At 37.5% G+C, this 23,640-nt stretch overlaps 1 protein-coding gene across 19 annotated transcripts in view; it reads right to left on the bottom strand.

Moving 5' to 3' along the window:
- The window catches only part of ATF7IP (activating transcription factor 7 interacting protein), a 76,622-nt gene extending 53,477 nt beyond the window's left edge, over positions 1 to 23,145 (bottom strand). For 9 of the 19 annotated variants that reach the window (XM_012569111.5, XM_030262859.4, XM_030262860.4 and 6 more), the window contains exons 1-2: positions 23,003 to 23,145; positions 21,399 to 21,503 (exon numbers count right to left, since the gene is read on the bottom strand). The gene's annotated coding sequence lies outside the window, so the exon portion shown is untranslated. Of the gene's footprint in view, positions 1 to 5,928; positions 6,371 to 6,444; positions 7,239 to 21,398; positions 21,504 to 22,756; positions 22,891 to 23,002 lie in introns of those variants that run through there. The other 10 variants (XM_030262857.4, XM_072923327.1, XM_072923328.1 and 7 more) reach the window with 6 other exon arrangements.
- Positions 23,146 to 23,640: the final 495 nt, after the last annotated feature.

Below are 23,640 nucleotides of genomic sequence, written 5' to 3'. Positions count from 1 at the left end.
AGGAAAATCACTATAGTGCTAAGAAACCCCACAGACATTAAGCGATCATCTTGCCTTTTCTGATTTCTGGTTTCTCCACCTAAGTTAAGCAAGGACAGGAAGTAGAGAATTTCATACTAACCAGAATATAAAAAAATTCATACAACAGAACAATTAGCATATTATCTAGATTTATTCTACAATGGAGTAAAATACTACTCTGATACATGAGATTGAACCCCCTCAGTTAAAGAATGTGCCACATGAGCCCATCATACATGTTCTCCTTCTATCTTACAAAAAAAAGACCGATATAAATGACCTTCAGCAACTCTGCCAATACACAGACATCAAGCAGCAGATTTCACAGCGGCAGGAAAAGAAAAATGACTGTAAAAATCCATGCAGTCAACATATTTCTGTAGATAGCATTGCTCTGAGGTCACTGCTACCCGAGAGACTGCCCACACTGACACTCATCTAATCCAGAGGGGTTTCCTATGCAACAAGATGTAATCCTCTGCCCTGGACAGCTACTCTGCACACTTCGCACACAGTAATAATATTCAAAAGAGGCAACAAGGTTTTCAGAACTCTAAAAGAAAAAGCACCACCACTGCTATGCAATACCAGTTTAGTCAATATCCATACACAGAGTTCCATTCTCTCCATTCCTTATTAAGTAGAACTTAAGCATTAAGAAGTACTCTTCAATGTCTTCTAAAAGGGTTCTGTTCCATTAACTAAATACTGTGACATCTCCCTTTGGATGAAGTAACAATTGGGGAATAAAGAGGAGAGGATGAAATGCTAATAATTAGGTGTAGACTCTTGTGATGTGAACTGTAAATAGCTATGTTTTTATGAAATACTAAATAAGTGGATTCACACATGCACTTCAGGCAACAGTTCTTCAAATCATTACCTTAAAATGATCAGGGGAAAAAAGTAAGTGCTTAATTACCCATTTGAAATAGGACATGACAAACCTAATGTTATACAGAAGTCCCAAAGATGTAAAGTAAAAAACCAATTATCTAAAAGCAACCCAGCTATTGGACTTTCTCATCTTGCAGTATGAGTCTTAATAAAAGGGAGTTAATTAGCAAGTGCTTTATCACTTTGGCTGCTAAGTACTGTTTATTTTTTGTGCTGTGGGATGACCAAATATCAACAGCCATCAAAATCCCACTAGAAGGAATGTGAAGTATTTTCTGTGAATTACAGCTTGTTGTTAATATCACAAAGGAATATGGATTTCTAAACATAAGAAACTGAAATTATCTGTAGTCTGAAGACATTCCTTTTCCATAACGATGGAAGAATTAATCTTTGTGTTTCTTTGGTTTCTTAGTCTAAGATCCTTGAAGAAGAAAGCAGAAAAAAGATATGCGAAGTGTTCTTGCACCACAGCAGTCAGCAAATTCTCATGCTAGGTTTCTAAGAGGATACAAAATCAAAATAAAGAGGAGGATTGAAGAGATGTTCCATCCAATAAAGACCTTTGTCTTTTAAATTAAGCTACAGGCCTCAAATGAGATCAGCTTACACTTCCCAAAGTATTTCATATGTCTGCTTATTAATGACCACAATGAGGCTTGCCATTATGCAGGACGCACAAGTAATTCTGGAAGGCTTTCCTGGGTTTAAACTTCACATCTAGGATGACAGGCTTTAATTTTTTTCCCTGATGAATTCTTTTCAAAGCTATCATATGCCCCAGTTTGCAGTTACTCAACACCTCTGCATGGTTGCTGGCAGCAAATGTGTGGACTGAAGTCAGCCAGCAACATTTTGTTCATGTTGACTAGTGACATCATACACACTAACTTAAGGAACTAATGAAATGCACCTAGATATATGATCTGTTTAGAACACCAGAAAAAACAGATCTAGAGCCACCTCCAACGCCAAGTGTAACACCTCCAAGTGTTTCATTCCTAAGTGAAAAGGATGGAAGCGATCAAAAGCAGAACACACTTCTTCCAGTAATGAGGTCATAGTTTTGCTTGCTAATGCAAATTTTCAAAAAAAAAAAAAAAAAAAAAAAAATTACAAATTCATGAAGCATTGATAGTCTGCACAGAATATTAAACTAGGATTCACAGTATAATAGAATACCAAAACAAACAAACAAACAAAAAAAGCTGCAAGTTTACCTCTACTGCTACATTATTAGGGAATTATTTTGCCAGAACAGTGCGTAAAAAGTTTTTGAGTCTGGTCCCAAAAAAACAGTGGCCAGGCTGTAGTAATACTGTCCAATGCATTCATGAGGTGGTAGTACTTGGTCTGCAAAAGACTTCTTCAGTGAAGACCTCAAAGCATTTAGTTCTACAAAAAAACATCCTTTATTTTACTGTTTTGTGAGGGGGAAAAGCAGCTGATGAAGCAACAATCCAGTAATACCATTTCAGAAACACAGAATTACATGAAGAATTTGTACAGCTATTTTAGACTGCTTGCATTCCCAAATTTCATAAACAATCATAGGGAGAAAAATGCATCTGCACAGTCACTCAGGGTAACCATTTACAAGAAACTTCATTCTTCTTGCCTAGAAGTTTCCCAAACACAACCCAGAGTTAGATGCCAGAAGTAGACAGTAAGAATTATACTTAAAAATGCTTCCATTGATAAAATGTATAGAAGACACAAAGGATAGCATCTTTAATTTTGACAAATTAAATTTTTTTTTAGATTTCTGTAAGTCATCCTCCAGAATGGTTCTGCCCAGAAACCTTTGACATCAAAAGTAACACTTGTCCACAGTCTGTCTCTTGCCTGGCGAGCCAGCAAGACAACATGCTTGCCTGCTTCCTGGAAAGGGTAGGCTGCAGTTTCACCTCATCCAAAAAATCAAAGGCTAGATTTCTCTTTGAATGAGTGAGGAATCATTATAAAACCTTTCTTCATGTGCTGGTACATAACATAGCTGAACTTTTCCCTGATAATTTTTCAGACTACCTACAGACTCTCCTGATGAACTTGTATGCATGACCACCTCTCCCAGGCTTGCATTTGCAACTATAAAACTATTTTATTTATATAGCCCTGAGGGGAATATGACCAGGTCATAATCATTCTTGTGCTTTTTGCCAGGATCCTTCCTAATTTTTCATTGTAAATAATCAATACAAGCAACAGGACTGCAACCTGTATTGAGGCATAAGTCACATCATCAGCATTTAGTATCATCCAGGAACATAACTTTTTTATAAAGAGTACAGATTCCTTACTCTTTCTCTGTATGCTACAGAATTTCAGTCCCTCTGTATTACCTGTCTGTTTTGGGCTTTAGCTATCTATTTTGTCTGTGTGATCTCCACTTACTTCTAGGACAGAGTGTTTATGCTGGATAGCCTATAGATGTATAAATCAGATTCTGGTGTGCAAAGGTTACACATTTATTTTAATAAATCTAATAAATGGTGTTTGGGTCTCACTAAGCAAATGATCCTGATGACTCTGTAAGTTCCATCCTCTGTAAGTTAACAAAAAGTAACTACTTTAGAATACCAATAATAAACTTTACTTGGAACATGATTACTACCCTCTCCCCTTCAAACACTTTAAAAATCAAATTAATATTTTATTGATAAGAGGATTTGGGGAGGGGAAGTTGTTATTTAAGGAGTATCAAGGAGTAAACGCATTACGGACACTAGGTACTTACACCAAGGAATTTCATTCTAAAACAAATTAATTAGGATATCCATTTTATAATAGTGTTCCAGCAATTAAATCACCTCTGCATTAATTGAAACAATATTCTTTCACATTTATTGACACACTATTAATCCTCCATTATTTTTCTCCAGACCTTTTTAAAAACTCTTCAGGGTCTTCTGCACTTCCAACTTCATACTGATTTACTGGGAGGGAAATCTCAGAATTCTCAACCAATTCTTTTAAAACTCCTGGATGCAGATTACAAAGACGTCCTTATAACCTTTGCTGAGAAATATCTACCATGGAATGTTTAGTATCTTCCTTGTAACTTCAAGGCCTAAAAAACTTAAGTTATCTACATGACCTTATAATATAATCTAAAATAACGCCAAAATATTTACTGTGATATACCTTTTTTTCTTTCACTATGATTCTGTTATTATTATTACCTACATTACTGTTAGAATTCTCAATTCTTAACAAATATCACTTTTGTTACTGTTCACTTTACCGGTCAAAGTTTTCCTCTCAGGAGCATTTTATTTAAATCAATTTTCTAAATTTTTCATGCCCCACTCAATGCCATTTTACCTCTGCCATCCTAACACTCACACTTCACCGACAGGAGGGAGGGGCCCCAAACTGCTTCCTTCATGTATCAATGAAAGCAAGACTGGTTCTAATGGAATTTGACATTTACGGAAAACCTTACAGGCATTAAAGGTTTCTAGTGTAATTTATATGGGGAAATCTACCATACATCTGCATTTGTACCCTCTCACACACACGCCCATTTTTGCACTTTTTTTAGTCTGGACATGCATATAAACAGACTTCCAAATGACAAGCAAAATTCTGTCCATATCAAATCTTAAGTTAGCACTAAAAAGTTAGAAGGTTTCAAAGAATATGAGCTAACTACAAACTGAAACTCATTTGGCCCATATGTCTTAGTTTAGGGCAAATTTGGGGAAAACTTGGAGATATAACTACTATAACAGTCACTTTAGGACACCATATTGTAGGCATGCAGCATTTTTCTCTGCCGTTTGACTGCAGGAGTTTACTTTTCTCTATTACCGTTAAATTATCCTTTCTTCAATATCAACCAGTTATGGTTCTCCTGAGCATATTTACTCTATAGGCCTTAATTCCCAGGCCATTTCAGAATGCCTCCAATACTTTCAATATCTATCACTGCCATTTTAAGCTGTAATAATTAATTTATCTACTTTGTCCTTCTACATCTTTAGTTTAATTCTCTTCAATTAATCTTATTTTTCCTTCAACGAAAACAGGCCTGTCTACTTCCAGTTCCACATCCCTATCTTGAGCTGATGTCTGTCTTTAAGTGGCCATGTTTTTGGCTTGTTCATGCATCTCACATTATCCCTCTTCTCTAGGTCAGTGACCATACTTTCAAATAATTTTCTCCAGCTCTCCCTTCCAGTCATCCATGGTGTCATTACTTCAACTTGTAAAACAGAAACAACACAAATGTATTTGTGCCGAACTAGCACAAATCTTCCCCAAGCGGCCATTTCATGCGCTACATTCATAACCACAATAGAGCATATTATGTAATTAGCAATACTTCAATTCTGTTAAAATTTCCTGCTGTAAGGCAAGGTTATTGTCTTCTCAGGGGCGGAGATCATAAAAATACCATATTCTGATCTAATTCTACACATAGGCATTTAAGAAAATATATATACTAAAAGATACATGGACAACAGTGCAGTATCTAATTGCTTTAACAGCTTTGTAATCTCAACAAAAAGAAAATTCAAACTACAACCAGTATAACAAAGATCCTTCATAACACCATGAAACCGAAACACAATTGGTGAATTCAACTTTGTCAACTCTGCACCCTCTCCAGGGTAAGCTCCCACTATTGCTAAGCCTCCATGTGCATCAACCAGTGTCAATATAGACAAAAATAACCCACTAACAAAACAGCAAAGGTTTGAATCAAACAAAAGCAGTAACACTACCAAAGAAAATTACATACTCAAATTTTGAATATTTTTAAACTACTTAGTTTTACTAAAGTAAATAGTCTCCAATAATCTCTAGGTAACATTCCCCCTAAAAAACAGCAACCCCAATATAATTATAGCCAGAACAAATTACTTTTGGGTTTCCCAGAAAATGCCACTTACATTCAAATTTAATTCCTGGCATTGTGCCAAAGTGGGGGAGTGGGACCTAAATGAAAAATTAACTTCAAAGTCCTCTAAAACATGAATGCAGAAAATTAGTTGATTCTCTTACCTGGTGAGAAGATGGCACGTGCAAAATGAGCTTCCTCCTCTGAGTAAGCCACTGACATGCAGCTCATTTGCATAAGTATTATAAGCTACAAGTAGACTTCCAGGTCGGCCATCTTGATACTAAGATCTTGTTTTGTTTACACAGCAGCATGAGTACTGGTCTTCAGCCAGCCTGAGCTATGCTGTTACACCTTTCAGCTAGTAGCCTGTATCTGTACCTTAAAGCCTGCTGGAATTCCTACTTCTCGACATAGAAGCTGGACGTGTCAGAGTGCCCCTGTAGCTCACTGAGCATGCCACAGCCTCTAAGGAAGCTGTTGTTGCAACTGCAAGTGCCTCCAGTTGTACTCTTTGTACTGCCTTCCGTGCTGCCAACTATTAGTGCTGCAGCAACTATGTGCAGTGAAGTACCTCCCACATACCACACAGTAGTACCAACAAGCAAAGATTTTATTACAGCACAGCACAATGAAAAAAAACCCAACAAAACTGAAATTTCCTCAGTATTTTCACTTACTAGCAATATGATTACACCTAGATTCCTTTGTATGTATTTTCACATTCATCAGTGCTGCTTTTTTCTGTCTGGAAACCAGAAAGCTCCTGCAGTCCGTGTGAAGGAGAAGTCCATGACACATGTTAGCTGCTGCCACACAAAGCCAGACTGCAATTACAGCTAGCTGGCGCCAGTAAAATTTTACATAAAGGGGCCTGATTTCAAGACTAAATTGCAGCAGGATATTGCTGAGCAAAGCCTTGCCCCTCCCCATGAGTTCTAGAATATACCTTTCTAGGTATTTGCTTACTAATAATCCAGATCCGTGTCAGAAGCGCTGCTCTCATTGTTCATATAAATGAAAATTGACAGTAGTGTCTGCAAAATAAATTTCACCTTGCAGCCTGTTTCAAGTAGGATGCTACACACACTGTTCACAGTTATGGTCTAGTAATAGAAATAACACCAGAAAAATTACACTATGCTCAGCAATCAGGTATTCTTGATCTAGTATTTCCTGTATTTTGCAGATTTTCAATAAGAAATAAATGTTAGTTCCAAGTAAACAAATTCATTTTTAACCTAATACTGACAAGTAACACATCTGGCCATTTAATTTGTTGTCTTAATTTCACATTTAATTTTTCTTAATTAGTGAATTGTAGGAATTGAAAAAAAAAATCTCGCAACCAGAATTATCTTTTCAAGTATCTCTAAGGTACAGTGACAGGGAGCGGCAGAATCTTAGGTTTCAGCCTCACTCTGACTTTTGGTACCTAATTTTAAAAATTCTTACCTTCTTCCTTCCAGTCAAAGTCCAATCAAATAAATTAATAAGTTATATTTGACAAATGTTTATTCTAAAAGTCGCTGTATTTTTCTGGGGGAAAGAAAAAAAGCCAAGCTTTAAGAGTGTGTGTGTGTGTGTGTGTAAAGGATGATTCATTCGCTCATACCTCTTGCCCCTTCACCTGCTGCCTTGCAAGAACTCAGGGCACAAAAGAAACAATGCAAATAGGTACTATTTGTTATACTAGCTATAAACACAAATTTGTGAAACCTTAAATAAAATCAAGTTTGGCTAGCTACCTATTTAGCAATGGGCAGCTGTAGTTGCAGCCTGGCACTATTTAGTGAAAAAGCAAAGCAATGGAGACAGGGATGCTTATTAATCTGAACATGGTAGAACATCTCAGGATTAAAAGAGCCCGCTTTACACCCCTGGCCTCCTCTAGTTCCCTGCATTGTTCCTCTTAAGAATGCCAACAGTATCAAGGCTGTATACAGTCAAATTGTATGTCCCATTTTCTGCTGCAAGCATAATTTGTTCATTATGGCTGGTTCTAGGTTATTTGAGCATAACATAATATGCTCATCTGTAAAGTCAAAAAGATACTATTGTTGTACCTGAAAATATATAGCAATGCAAAGTACTCCTAAACTTGTTGTTATAATTTATCCTCACCTTTTCCATCCAAAACCCAGTGATTTGTAACGGAAAGCTAATTATTATTCCAGAATGCCTGTCACGTTAAAGTGACAATCAGTAACATCCCTTTTATGTTACGTATATATTTTGATTTGCCGTACTATAAGACTTATTTATGTGTGTTAGTGTATATATAATACATCTTTCAGTGATTCTGTTGTCATTTGCAGAATGAATTATTGGATTAACACCTTCTGAGCTTAAAAAGAAAGGGCATCAGTGCTGCTTTAAAAAAAAAAAATTTAAACCCCTGAGATTTCCCAAATATAGTAATGTTCCTACCCTCCCCCCAGCTCGATTGTGTTATGCACGAATTCCTGAATAATAGTATGGTTCTTAACACATTAAAACACATAATGCAAAAATAAGAGCCTTGGAGCATTTTCTGTTCCAGGCTCCAGTCCGCTATGGTAAGTCCATGCCTGAACTTGCCGGCAGCCCCCGCGGACGAGCGCTGCCACTGCAGTCTGCGGGAAGCACCACCCCGCTTCCAGAACGTTCGGGGCAGAGTCACCCGCACCCCCTGGATGTACTTTCCTCCCTCTCACACCACTGGCTATGACAAAGCTCAGTTTCAAACGCCAAACGTTTTCACAGAGAGGAGGAGCCATAGATTCGGGAGTTAAAAACGCACCAACTCGGCAACACGGGGCAGAGGGGCTGCTTTGGGTAGGGCTGAGCCCCTGACCAGCAGCAGCCTCTGTCTGCCGCGCATAGGGCTGGCAACCGACCCCAAATAAAGCACAGGGACCCTTCAGCAGCCTCCAAAATACTGGATTTGGGCGGGATTTTTTTTCCTTTCCATCTTGGGAACTCCCCCCGCCCCCCCCCCCTTTCGGGTGGGGGGGGGAGCATGATTTGTTTTCTAGTTTGTTTTTAAGAGGAGACTCTGAGACAACAAACCATAATGTACTTAATAATAATTCTCTGATGACTGTCACTACAGAAAAAAGCTAAAATGTCTGCCTGCCTTTTCCACATTTCGCCCCTGTCGGTGGAAATGCCTAAAAGCTATTCTATTATTCTCAGAGCCAGTTTTCTTCCTCCAACATGCGGACGACTTCCTACTTCCTACTCCCCCACGAGAAGTGACCTTAAAGAGCAGATATTGCAGCCGAAAGTAGTAAGACCAGCTGTGTTCAAAATAGCTACTATTAACTGTATGGGTTCAATAGGTACTAATCAAAGACAACATTTTAAAATATTGGTTCAGTTCTCTCAAAATAAGTAGAGAAAAAAAGTCACACAAAATTATTTCCCCAATCCAGGCAATTTAAACATTGAAGCATTTAACTGACGAAATTTGTCTAAAATAAAAGAAAAAAAAAAAACTGTAAATCCAACCATGATGAAATCTATCACTAGTAGCTTGACCTAAAAAAACCAAATCAAACCAAAACAACAACAAACCTCAAACAAAAAACACCCACCACAGAGCAAAGGAAAATGAAAGGCCCTGAGCCTTCCGACACAAGTCTAAAACATTCTTTGCCCAACTTTTTTTCTCCAAAACAAAACAGATCAAATTACTATTCATTGAAGAGTCAGCTAAAACTTTAGTAATTGCCAAAATTTTCTCACATTTGTGTTGGAAAGACACAGAAAATTATATACATTTCTGAAGTGGAAAACGGTCTATCAAATCATTATCTTAGCTGCTGTGGTTTATTTGAAGATATTTTACAGCAGGAGACTGTATCAGCAGAAAAAAACAGGAAAGGCAGGAAAGGGGGGAGGGAGGACTGAAAATAATTCTATCCGCTTTTCTGTTGTAGAAAAGGGGTGAGAAAGTGTCTAAACTGTGTAAGTTCAAGGCTGTAACAATCTAATACGTTGCACCCCCTTTCTTCTAGAAATGGAAAATCCTCATTCTGAGTATTCTCATCAACCTCAAAACTCCGACATTTTGCTCACCTAGATTTACATGCAGAATTTTGTTATTTACTAAACAGCTGACTGATCTCAACCTGAAAATCAAGATGATGGAAGACAGTAAAAAAAATTTGGCTTACTCATAACTCCTTCAAAGACAGTACATGCTTTAAAAATCTACTGAATTTGACAGCTAAAAAATAAAGGAACAATTCAGCTGTTTAATAAGAGTCATAACATGATTAAGTATTTAGAATTCCAAACAATTCTAAGAGCATGGTAACCATTTACTTCCACCTAAACAACCAAATAAGTCAGCTGTTTTAAAGTGATTTCCATATATTAAACAGTATTGCATTCATTCAACAGTCTTTTCCAGTCCATTTCAAATCCTGCCTGAAATTGTTTGCTCCCAAAGTTTCTATCAAAATAGAAGTTGCAGCTATGCAAATTGAGACAATTCAGAACTTTAAGAAGAACATAAAAAATAATCAACCATGTTAGAATGATTCTAAGCAACTGTGACTTAGTAATGATAAACAATCCAAATAAGGTGGTGCATAAATGAAAAAATAAAGTAATTACAAGAAAATTCTTTTTAATTACAGTATTTGCAAGGGGGGGAAAAAGGAATCCATACACTTTTTCAGAGTGTAAACTACTGGCTTTCTTTTGGAATATGTATTGGAAAAATCAAGTAGCTTTGTATTGGAAAAATCAAGTACCCTATTAGAAATTTATCTAACTCCTGATAGTCTTTCATTCAAGTTTACCTATCAGCAGTACAAAGCTAACTTTTCCAGACGCAGACGCAAGAATACTGACCGCAATCTGACAACGCATCTTGCATTTAAAACTGTATTGCAATCAATTCAGTTGAAGTCATTACTTCGTTACACGAATCTATTTCTAATTCAAAGCATGAACATCTAATTTATGTATTTAATAAAAGTGGGGGGGGGGGGAAGGGGGTGTTCTAGCATGCACTCAAGTACCGTGTTCCTTTGCACATGAATTTGTGGTTTTCTTTTTCTTTTTCATTAGTAAGATCCAAAATATTAACACCATGGGAGTGAAGAGAGAAGAGATTATGCTTACAGCTACTAGTACAACATAAAAAAGGCATTACAATGTACTTGGATTTCTGAAAATGGGAATGTACCCGATATGCAAAACCCACCATACTTTTAGCATTCCAACACCTACTTTAGGAAAGAAAAAAGAAAACCAACAAAACCCCAAACCAAACCACACTACCCATGCAGTTCATGGAACAAAACACTACAGCTCCCTGCTGGGCCAGTCAATCATTTTGCCCAGCACTTCCAAAAATGGATCTGTGTTCAAAATGGCCTGTTAAAAAGCAAAAGAAACCAAAACCAAATGGGAATCACAGAGACAAGGGCTTTTCTCTGAGCTCTGGCAATCACTCCATAACTTTCCTATAAAATGGGAGTAAGCTTACTCAGCTCACAAAAAACCCCCAAAATCATGGGCACAAAGTCACTAAAAGGACTATATAAAAGACACGGTCTGAAAATACAGTATTTTACTCAAATGTATGAAAAAACACTCCTTATAATGATTGTCCAAAATACTCTACTTTTCATGCTTCCTCTAAAGCAGAGTTTAATGGAGAAATCTTAAATTAACAAAACAAATAGCACTGGGCAATATTTATATGCCTGCTGTTTTCTTTAAAAAAAAACAGCAACCAATCAAAAACCCAACCCCCAAAAACCCAACAAACCACCACAGGATGTGTATGGTAAAGTATGTTTTGACATAAAATTTCATCCCCTTCAGAGATTATAAAGTAGAAGTTTGATGATCTCAAAGAATGAAATGTTTCTGCTTCCTGTGAACATTTTAAGTTACTAACATCTGGAACTAATAACAATAACTGTTTAAAAACCACACAAACATCAGTAATTATTTATAAGATTGGGGTAAGGGTAACTCAGAGTATCTTTCAGAAAACCAGAAAGACTGTTGTTGCACATTATTCATCGACATTCATTAGATGAAGTAAATGTATGGCAAAACTTCACATTTTATCAAGATAAATGTGTTCAATTAGAATTTGTGGTTTCAATTTTCAGACATTTTAAACGACCCAAATGTTCTCAGGATCTTAACTATCTTACCCAATCAAAAAAGCCACTATGAACTAAAATCTGTAAATCAAATTCACCTAACAAAGTTCCACTATCAATAAAAATAATAAAACTATTTTCTTTTCATCACCACCTCTAACCACGTATTTCATTACTCTTATCTCTTATCCTAAAGCAGAAATATTCTATGACCAATTACTTAGAAATTTACTGTTCACTGAAGTAACAAAACCATCTCACCTTAAAAATTATGTATTTTACTTTCTTTTTATCAAATGAACAAAATAAACACGGAGAAACGATGTCTCCTGAAAATCTGACATGCAATGTCTGCATAGAATAGTCAGTGTCTTTATAAACACTGTGTTGCCATTAACTGTGTAATATATGAGAACAGATATTCAATACTAATTTAACCATCAAGTGCTTTGTTATAGATTATACTGAAAGCACCACATTATGAGGAAGGACTAAACGTGTTGGCATTAAGACTAGCTTTCACAGCCCTAGCACTAAGTTGAACTTCAGCCAGGAAATACTATGATCTACCCACTGAGCTGAGTTACCCAGCTCATCTGCTGCTCCTGATATTTCTGGAGAACTTTGAGAAGATTCCTGTTTACTTACTCTTGGTTTAACTTATGTGCAGCTTAGAGAACCCATGAAGACCTGAACTAGGTGTAAGACACAGGACAAGAAGATTGTATAGAGAGTCATAAACAAAAATGCCTTCTTTCTTCTCTTCTGTTTTCTAACTGCCCAGCGAAAAAAACTTGAGCATTACTTTTCTCCTACATTCATCTCCCAGGACACAAACAGCACCTTCTAACGACAGCTAGGTCACCAACCAGTACCACACAAAAGAATACGAGGCCATGTGAAACCATTAACACTTTGAAACCCGGATTTTAATTAAGTTATACAAAAGAAATAACAACAGACCTCAAAACTTCCATCTTCTCATTTGCAGTAATTCCATAAAATTTGTAGTGTTATTCTTAAGTAGCAAGTAAGTGCTGCAAAACAGTTAACTGCAAAACAGTTAACATTTATATAATCACTATTTTTCTAATATATTTATATAGGCATTGTCATTATCTACCATTGGAAAAGTTGCACATTGAAAACATGACAATCAAATCTAATTGCTCCATTACAAAAATTTAAGGAAGTTTGTAAAGAGTTTATTTCATTTTTCAGTTCAAGTATGAGGAAAGCATTTGAGAAATGGACAGCACAGAATGAGTGCTCTTCTGGTCTGCTAAGAAGGGTAAGCCAAAACAAAGTAATTTTATTACCAAGACAGATACGATACCTGACCTGTCTGTCCCATCTGATCTATCCTGTAACTGCAACAAGATAGAAGTCTGTGAATTAATTCTGTGTGAAAGCAAAGAGAAAATAAAAAAAGCAAAACCAAAAAAATCCAAATACCAAAAAACAAACAAAAAACCAAATGAAAACTGAACTCCAAAAATGAAACCACAAACAAAAAAATCACCAAAAAACTGAAACCCACTAAAATTGACCAAAAAAAAAAAAAAAAAGACAACAGCATTGCAACGTATTTTATATAGCTTAGAATTAAAACGTTTTAACTATGCCTAACCAAAGTTTTAAATTGCTTCTCAGCAAAGTAGAGCTGGTGCTCACCTCTAAGGTCTGGAGCATGTGATGCTAACAGCTCTGCTCATTTGCACACAGTCAAGCTGAACTGCTACACTGAAGAGCACTTTTTCAGCCATTCTGAAACTGCTCTGTCTCAGCTGTATTGAAAATAAGACTAAGATGGCTGCAGTGTTCACTCAAGCCAATCAGTGATATCTCAGCAGCAGGTAAAACATTTACATAGCAAAGCACCTCTGTCTTTACCACACTGCAACAAACTGCAGAGGTGGAAGGGTTGGGGGTGTGTGAGCAGAGGAGTGGTTTCTTTGACAGGCAGGAAGTGGTTAATGCACAGCTGCAGCACTGCAGCTTCCTAGCACCACTGGTAGAGAGAAAATCAAAATAAACCAAAAATGATCAAGAGGCAGCTCCGCTAGGCCTGTGACCCAGGGTTTGTATCACATATTTCGAATCTCCCACAACTGCAAGGCAATTCAGAATTGATGTCACATATTAACAGTCACGGATACAGAGCTGGATCATGCACAGAGCTGACAAACATTAGGGAACAGTTTTCAAGAGCAGGCTCACTTTAGTGCTTCTAAAAAAAAAACCCAAAACAATCCACTTAAGAAATTAATCTATAGCTTTGTACTGCTCCATCTACTTGGAAATAGTCTGTAATATTAGTTGCCCAATAGAAATTTTACTTGAGGAGGAAAACAGGATGTTCACTTTATAAAAAAGCTAGTAAAAATCAAGAACATTCTAGAACTTCAGCGCTTGCAGAAATCAAGTGTCTAATTCTTTATGACTGCAATGCAGCTTGTTCTCTAAGCTTTTCAAAGAAGCCTGTATCTAGAATCACTTAAGGAATTTTGATGGAATTTTGTAACAGAGCAGTTCCTGAAGAACTGGTTTGAGAACCTATGGCAGGGAGAAGGGGGTTGTTAACCAAAGACACAAGTTTAACACAAAATTAAATCCTATACAGGTTTTGCTCTGCTATCTGTTAATGGCAATAAAAATGATAATGTTGGTTATTAATTATAATAATATAATAAATAATATCCAATCACACACTCTCATAGAGGCAATGCTGGATCTGGATGGAGCTCCTCTATCTGCCTCATATTTCTTCTACATAATCCAAATTTGTCTACTTTAAAACAAAATACCTCCAAGAATCCATGGGGCAATTCTAAAGAAAATTAGTGTTGAATTATACCTAGCCTTCTAACAAAAAACAGTCTTGTGATACAAAATTAGGCAACATAGTAAGTCACTCCCCCCTAAAAAGCAGAAGAACATGCCCTCCAACCATGAAAAGGTCTAGACTTATGTAACTGTGCCAGCTGTAGCTAGTTATTTCAGGATTGATTAATCATGCCAGCAGTAGTTGTCTGATGCACTCATCAGCACTACAGTTAGTATTTCTGACTTAAAAAATGACAAAATACACCATCTGGCTTTTCCTTTTGTCCTTGTATTAGCATGACCAGCAGTACAAGAAAGGGCACATGCCACATACGAGACAGGTCCACTGACTGTCTCTGATAGTATAGTACAGATTTAGAAAACTAAATTAAAATATACTTGAAGTTCAAAATACATATTTCTCAAAAAACTTGTGAGCATTGGAGAACAAATTCAATTGCAGATAATTTAAAGCTACCCATTACAATGAAGTTTGTCTTCACCAACACCTTCTAATAAAGTAAAACTTAAGTCCACAACCAAATAAAAAGAAAAATTTTCTATTATCTGTTTATACACTCCATGTTGTTTACTCTGAACACCATATATACCACACCTTTAGCTTGTGGAAATTTACAATAACTTGTAAGATTTCAAAATTCAAACTTAAATATTCCATTTGTGTAACAAATATACATATACTTTGATTTCCCCAGAAGCAATGTTTTAAATAGAATTCTGTGTTCAGTGTATCTACAAAATTTGTACATCAAAAGGTGAATTCTGACTTCAAGTCTTACAATTTCAAGAGTATCACCAAAACCACAGGGACATTCTAACCCAGAATCCAAGTTGTGCTTGTACAACACTGTGTTTTATGTAATGCTGAGTCTTGGAGCTTGACATATGGATGACAATGACTTAAATAGGTTTGAAAAGGCAAAACAACAAGTTGGCAAAAAAATTTCACAGAATGCTTTCCCTGAGCCAGAGAAAACAGAATCCATGTCACAGTCCTGTTGCTTCAAACGTCTTGCCTTGTCAGAAATCTTCAGCAATTTGCAGAGCCTAATACATTAACACAGACACGTGGATGCAAAAAATCTTACTGAATAGTAGGAAATCACATGGATTAACTTAAATGTCCAGTTCAACATACCTCCATTAACACACAAGTGTTAGTAAAGTGTGTTAAAAGTGTGTTAAAAATTATTAATCACACTAATTTTAAAATAAAACCTGCTATTTAGGTAAACACAGATTTATGAATGGAATAAGTCCTCTGAAACTGCTTTGCCTCAGGAAATGTTAGACTGAACCTACACTAATATATGATTCTGTACTAGCATGGGACTACAATTTTTTCATTGCTACTTAGCATGGCATTTATACAGATCCTCTGGTCAAAATCCCAAGAAAATAAAGCAATTTTATAAGACTAGAGAATGGACGTTAGACTTAACATGTTATGATAAGAACTCCAAACAACCTTTAATCCTGCCCTCTTTTGATAACATGCCAAAACACACCAATATCATCTCAGTAAGTTCAATTACTGTAGCCATAAATTAAAACAATAATTAAAGGGCTTCCATTTTCCCAATTTCTCATGAACTTCAAACAAAAATTGCAAGAGAATGGCGGCATCCTGTTGTTTCTCTAAGTATTGTCCTGTGTAAGTAACATCACCTTTGCGTACGCCTCTTAAATATCATTTCATAGAGCCACAGTTCATACCAGGGCTCCTTCCCTGAAGAATCAAGGGCAGGCAGAAATTTCTGCCCTTTCAAACAAGGTTTTATGCATTTAAACATAACAAGGGCAAGAGAGAACAGCCAAAGCATGAATACTTTCTTTTGCTCCAATTAGATGCTTAGAAACCAGTTAGCTACGTGTCATCCACAAATCCTTGTGTCCAAATCACATTCTACCCACTTTTCTCACTTACCCTCTTCCTTTATTCATCTTTTGTTTTGCTAGGTAGGGTTTTAAGTGTTAGTAGACATTAAGTAGACAAAACAGTTCTTACACTGACAAAAGTCAGGAAAAACTACTATTTTATGCATTTCAACTGAAGTCTCTAAATCCTATCCACTGAAATCCTTTTTTATTCCCATTTTCACACATGCCAGTAGACTGACTTCAAGAAACACCTTGGCTCTCACTTAGGATTTCACAAATAAACACTACCTAAACTGCTGGGAGAAAGAAGATATCTCATAATCATAAGACAAGGAATAATAAAGTTAAGAAAAAAGTCTGCACAACATTTAAGGACTCTTCATTATTCTAAGCTGCTTGATGGAACCAAGGAGCGAAATTTTCAGGGCATTGACTGAAGTCAGCAAGCATTTATGTTAATGTGTTTAAACACATTTCTCAAAGAAACAAAAAATTTTAATGCAGCTTGTTTTAAAAACGACCTTATGGAAACTGCAACATGTTGGAGGCAAAGCTAGAAGTAACATGGCAACTTTTGGATTGTTTGGCTTGGGTTTTTCTTTTGTGGGGGGAGACAAGAGGGATGTGTTTCTGTTTGGGAAATTGTTTGGGGTTTTTTTTACTACAACATTTCTTTACACTACCGTAAAATGAAAGACAATGCTTGAGACAGCACAAAATGACAGTTGTTAAAATAACCTGTGTATTATTCTATCTCCCATATCCACAGCCATATAATTAGTAAAATTTGTGTATTGACTATGGGAGTTTACTTGAAAGCATTTTCAGAAACCACATCCGGAAGAGGAAAACATTTTTCCTGTGTTACAAAAATTCATGTTACCCATAAAGTACCCCTATTAGTTGAACTAAGTATTTTTAAAAATACATTTAAAAACAAGTACTTTGCACCCAGCCATCTAATTTCCTAAGTTCTCAAATTATTTGATGTTTGTTCATGAAAAAAATAAGAGCTAGTAAGTCCTATGTACAGTTTTTAATAATTTGTAACAAGCATAGCTCAAAATTCAACAAAAGGCATAGTTTACTTTTGTTTCCCAAACAAAAGCTTTCCCAGAGAAACATAAAAGGTATTTATACAAGATACAGCCGTTTACACAATGTTGTGAATTGTTCCATTATCATGGGATGGAAGCTGACATACCACTAAAAATTACACAGTTATTTAATACTGTATAGTTAGTACCATGCTCTCAGCTACACCTACAAGGGAGTCTTTACTTGCAAAAAAACCCGGAAAGATGGGGGGAGGAATGGAAAGGGGAAGGCACATTTGCTGTAAATATACAGGAAATTTTTAAAAATATACACCAGCAGTACTAAACAAGATAAGGAGTGAGCAATGGAACTAGCGAAAGCACATTTCGTACGTTGTCTTGCTACTTTTTACTCAGGTTATCACTCATGCCTTACTACACCAAGCAAGTAAACACTGGACATTGGCTCATGTACTGACTGATAGCAAGTTATTCCCCCAAAACAACATATAATTTCAAAGCTCCCTCACTGCCAACACTGGTAACCTCTCCTCACTCCAACTGTTCATTTTCTCAGACTTTACAGGTATTCATTATTAGTAATTATTAATAACTAATAATTATATTGATACTTATTATGTTTTATTTTTACTGAAAACAAAAAAGTTTTGCAATAACTACTAAGAATAGAACAACTAGCAACAAATGTTCACATAAAAAAGGACATGGGCCTGTTGGAGTGAGTCCAAAGGTAGGCAACCAAGATGATTAGAGAGACTGATCACCTCTCCCAAGAAGAAAAGCTGAGAGAACTGGGGTTGTTCGGTCTGGAAAAGGCTGTGTAGATACTTTCAGGGACCTTCCAGTGCTTATAAAAGAAATCTATAAAAGAGTTGGAAAATAACTTTTTACAAGGTTATGTAGTTACACAACAAAAAGTAATGGATTCAAGCTGAAAAACAGTAGGTTTATATTAGATATTAGGAAGAAATCCTTTCAGGTGAGAGTGGTGAGGCACTGCTGTGAGGTGTTTAAATTGTGAGGAATGCCTTACCCATCTAAGTTTTCGAGGTCAGGCTAGATGGGACTCTGAGCAACCAGGTCTAATGGAAGATCTCCCTGCACATTGCAGGGCAGTTGGGAGTAGATGATTTTTAAGGTCCCTTCCAAACCAAACCATTCTATGATTATGATTTATTTTTCAGTTAAAGCATTCTGGCTTTTTTAACGCTATCTAGTACAACACAAGATGAAAGGAAATACAAAGCTATATAAAAGTCATATGCAACTGAAAAATCTGCTTTCAACTTTGGAATACTTTTTGGCCTATATATATCGTCAGACAAACAGTCAAGGAAGAACAGCATTAAGAACTAGAACACTCATTAAAACCAGAATATGCAATTTAAGCTAAAAAATTACCCTCCAAACTAACAAAACAGACTCCCCTTTCTGAATCACACTTCCATTGTTCACCACAGTAAAAAAATAATGCATTCTGAAGATCGAGTTTCTAGAGAATGAATATCAGTGCCTTATATTTACATCAGATCACACTCACTTTTATAGTCTAATCTGTAAACTGATACTGTACTTCAGTTAGATGCTTTAAAAGACTTAAACATTGTACACACAAAATCAAGAACTTCTTGACTGCCATTACTATAAAAATACAAAATGGAAAAAGAAGTTAGAAGAACCTGAACATGAACAAAAAATGAAAACATCTAAAAACGCTACCAACAATACACAAAATCTTTTCAGCCAAATAAAAACTAAGATCTCCATAATATCATGTAAAATTATGCACTTAGGAAGATAACCAGAACTCAGAAGTTGACACAATCTGTGTTCCAGATCCTCCTAACCAAGTATTAAAAATATTTTAAGTTACTTCCTTTGGCATCATCCAGTAGGCTTTAGTATCTAAACCAAGGCCAATGTAGAGAAGTGTTAAGTATTAGGTATTACACAATTCATACCTAAACCATATTCAGAGATTAAAACATTCTACAGCTATCTGACAAAAAAAAAGCTTGGTAAACAGCTTCTTACAGTACAGTGGAACTAGGAGAATTTTTTCATGCAGTACACACAGTGCAGTGAGTAGAACTGAAACACCAGGACTACAAATATTCATCACCAAAGCAGCATTTATATTGACCAGATCACAAACTCCCACTAATTTTGTGTGAATAGGTCAGTCTCTCAGAGTAATGTCGCATACTAGAGAAAACCAAGGAGACCAATGAGAGATATTTTTCAAAATTATTAATAACATTATATTTCATTGCACTTAAGAGCGGTATTAAAGAAAAATGTATCAGGGAGGGGGAAAAAAATCCCAACTCCTCACACTCACATATCATAGCACTTTTGTAATTTACAACTTATTATTTTCTTCATTTATTACCCCTTAAGAAAATTGTGATGAACTTGTGTCATTATCGTAACTCCCAAAATAAAATCATAATGTAAACATGGAACTAACCCATAATACAGAAAAAACCACCACAGGTAGAACAAATAGTAAAAAAAAATTAACATGTAAACTATTAAGTAAGAACAACTTACTGTTTTAAAGGATCTTTTGGCTTACATTCCATGAATAAAATTGACATTTTTGCCATATGTATAGTTTCTGACAATTAAATTGAGATAAATCTAATAAATAGTTACATCAATAAAACTTCTAAATGGTGAGAAATAAGATTTTTTTCCCTTATTTTGAAAACAAAACACAGTATTTGGCTTAGTCAGCTCCTTTTCATGGTGAAAATATTTCTAGTTTGTAACAGGAAACACACGCAAATACAAGGAATATTGAGTTACTAATGACAAATCAGTATTTTAGAATTCACTGACCATATAAAACATTTCTGTTTGCATTTAATTCTGTAAAAGCAATATTTAACATTTAATTATTAACTAGTAACTTTTATTAAGTTGTTCAGGCTCTTTCTTGGCTAGAAAAATCACCTTCCACCAATGATGGTAAGAAAGCATATGCTTATGTGTTTTATGTCCCCAAGGGAAGCATTACTAAAGGAGCTTTTATAGAGAAATTCACACACTACATTTAATGTTGATTTTTTTAAATTTGTGAAATGAATACAATAATAACAAGCTACAGCTTATAGAAGTACAGGAAATGTGGCAAAAAAGATGTGCGTGTCTATTAGAATCAGCATCTTCTTGAAAACAGACTTCATATGGGGTAGAAGATTAGAGGTCTCACAAAAAAAGCACCAGAATAACTATTTAAATTGATGAATATAATTATTGTTGTATCATTTTACAAATAAATACTGCTTTGATCAGTTTCAAGTCTACACGACATCCAAGACACTCTCTTGGTAAGTTATTTCATACAGCAGAATGCAACACCGTTCCGTACTATCACAGAAAGCATCAGCTCAGCACTGCTACAGCTGGTAGAAAGGTTGCAGCTGATACAAACACCATTTACTCCAAAATAATGTACTATGTTCTCTAACCTAAAAATGTAACAAGAATCCAAAATTATTAATAATATAATTCTCTCTAGATTATATACACATAGAAATTTAACTTGGTACTTTTGGAGCATATAAAATAATAACTGCCGTATGCCAAGAATAAATAGTGAGTGCAGTTAGCACAATTCATGAGTTGCATAAATCCTCATGTAGTTATTAGTGAATTTATTTTATAATTGGCCTGACAACAACCGCTAGCCCCATTTCATAGATCTGAAACTCAGATGTTACCTACCCAGGATCATGTATCAAACAGCAGTGGTTTTTGTGTTTGGTTTCTTCCCCTTCAAGAAATTCTTAATATCTGCAGCAACACTCTCCTTCATACCTTCCTGCAGGACTGCAAAAACCAACACCTAATTAGAAAACCATCTATTTTTTACATTGATAGCAGATCGTTGTGTACAGATTTCATATTTAACTTATTAATTCCACATTTAAGCAGAGATTAAGAACATTCTTCACTCTTCTGTTTTTGAAAAAATAAGTATTCTGAACTGTAACAAGCACATATTTTAACTTCTAAAAGAGAGACAAATAGCATGCTTGTAAAATAGTCTGATCTTGCAGAATTAAGTTCTAATAAACCTATTCACGCATATCTTTGTATAGTTGCAGATATTAAACAAACATACCTATTAACATGTTCTTACTTCCGCTTGTTAGCATAGTAAATGTCTAGATGTGTAAGTAACATTTTTCTGTGACCGAAGCCTGCATTTTAAGCTCACAGACTGCTTCGTAGAACAGCAGAGCTGTTCACTCCTTTATTTTAAGCAAATACTTTTCCATCAACATTTCCATCCAACTTTTCAAGTATATCTATCTATGGTAAGGATTGCAGTCATGTGACATTAATTAGAATGATTTCAAGATTACTATTAAGCAACAAAATATCCTACTATCAGCATTTCCACTGAATATCTGCTAACGACTGCAAAATCCAGAAAGATGGATTTTGCTAGAAGAACAAACTACTCAAGACCAAGGCTACAACAGGCTTCAGAATTAAAGAAAAAAACCACTTAACTCTGAAGAGTTTCGATATTTAAAATACTTAGGCTAAGGAATAGGAGAGGTTCGAATGTACTTTCTTTAACTTAGCTCATGTCTTAAACTCTTTTGCTATGCTGCCTGATATGGGCGGCCATGACACCTTGAGGAGCCGCTTGGGCCTTGTTTACTGGTGGCATCACACGAGTAAGCACAACTCGGCCTTCTCTGTTCCCATACAGAAAACTGTCTGGTTTCCAATGAACAAGCATATCGATGAAGTGAAGAAATTGGGTCCTGGTGCCTACCAGTGCAAGAACACCATCAACAGTTTGCCCTCGTTGCTTCCACAGCCCATGCGCTGCGAGGTCTCACGCCCGCCGCGCCAGTGCGGCCCTTCCCGGCGGCGCCAAACGCCGCCCAGGGCACGCCAGCCCATTTCCGGCAGGGAGCGAGGGAACGCTCTCGAGGCGCCGGACGCGCCCCTGTCCCACCCAAACACGCGCCGTCACCTCGCCTCGCTTTGCCCGGGCCGCGTGAGGCGGGTCGCGCCCAGGGGGGTGCCCGCTGCTGCCCGCTGCGCGCCCCCGTCAGACCCACCTGTGCCCGCGCCGCCGCCAACCCGCGAATGCAACGGGCACGCGCACGCGCGCCACCGCCGCTGCACTGGAGCCAGGTCACGTGCTCCCATGCATGCGCGTGTACAGAGGTGCAGCTTCCTAGCGCATGCGCACTGTTGCTGCAGCAGCTGCAGCCGCCGCCGCCGCCGCCGCGCGGAGCAGCGAGCACGGCCGCCGCTGTGCCCTGCCCGCCCGGCTCCCGCGCTCCGAGCGCGCCGCGCAATACCTGCGCCCTCGCGTCCCGCGGCAGCTCCCGCCCGAGCAGCCGCCGCCGCCGCCGCCGCTGCCGCCGCCGCCGCTGTGGATTCAAACTCGCAACGCGCTCCGGACGCCAACACCGCCTCCCCCCGTCACACACGCCGGCCGCTATGCAAATTAACCCCGTATCTCCTCCCCTCTCTCGTTTGGCCCCGCCTTCTCCGTGGGCACAGGGGCCGGCAGTGGGGGGCTGCTCCGGAACCGGCCAATCGCAGGGCCGGCCATCTTGGTGGCATGCAAATAAGTCTCCGTGATATTTAAATGAGCAGTGGCCCCGCCCCTTGGCGCACAGCCGTGCAAGTGTAGGCGCATTAAGCGCCGGGGCGCGCTGCGGCCGCTGCCGCTAGGGGGCGCTGTGGTGCACCGAAGGGCGGTGCCGGGAGCAGCCGGCACAACCTCCCTTGCTTCCTGCCTTCCTCCCTTCCTGTCACAGCTTCCCGCCACAGGAGCTCCAGACTACGTGGCTCTGCAGCCTCTCTGACACCTTCGAAAGCCCGCCTGAAATCCGCCAGGCTGCCTTATCAGTGAACTGCAGTGCTCTCTGCTCATTCCTTATCACGCCTCGTGTCCCACTTCTTGGCTAGGGTTGTGCCTGACCAAAGCCCA

Source organism: Taeniopygia guttata, chromosome 1A, assembly GCF_048771995.1.
Source record: "Taeniopygia guttata chromosome 1A, bTaeGut7.mat, whole genome shotgun sequence".
NCBI lineage: Eukaryota > Metazoa > Chordata > Aves > Passeriformes > Estrildidae > Taeniopygia > Taeniopygia guttata.
The sequence above is the reverse complement of the archived record's forward strand: the minus strand, read 5'-3'. Positions and strand labels throughout refer to the sequence as shown.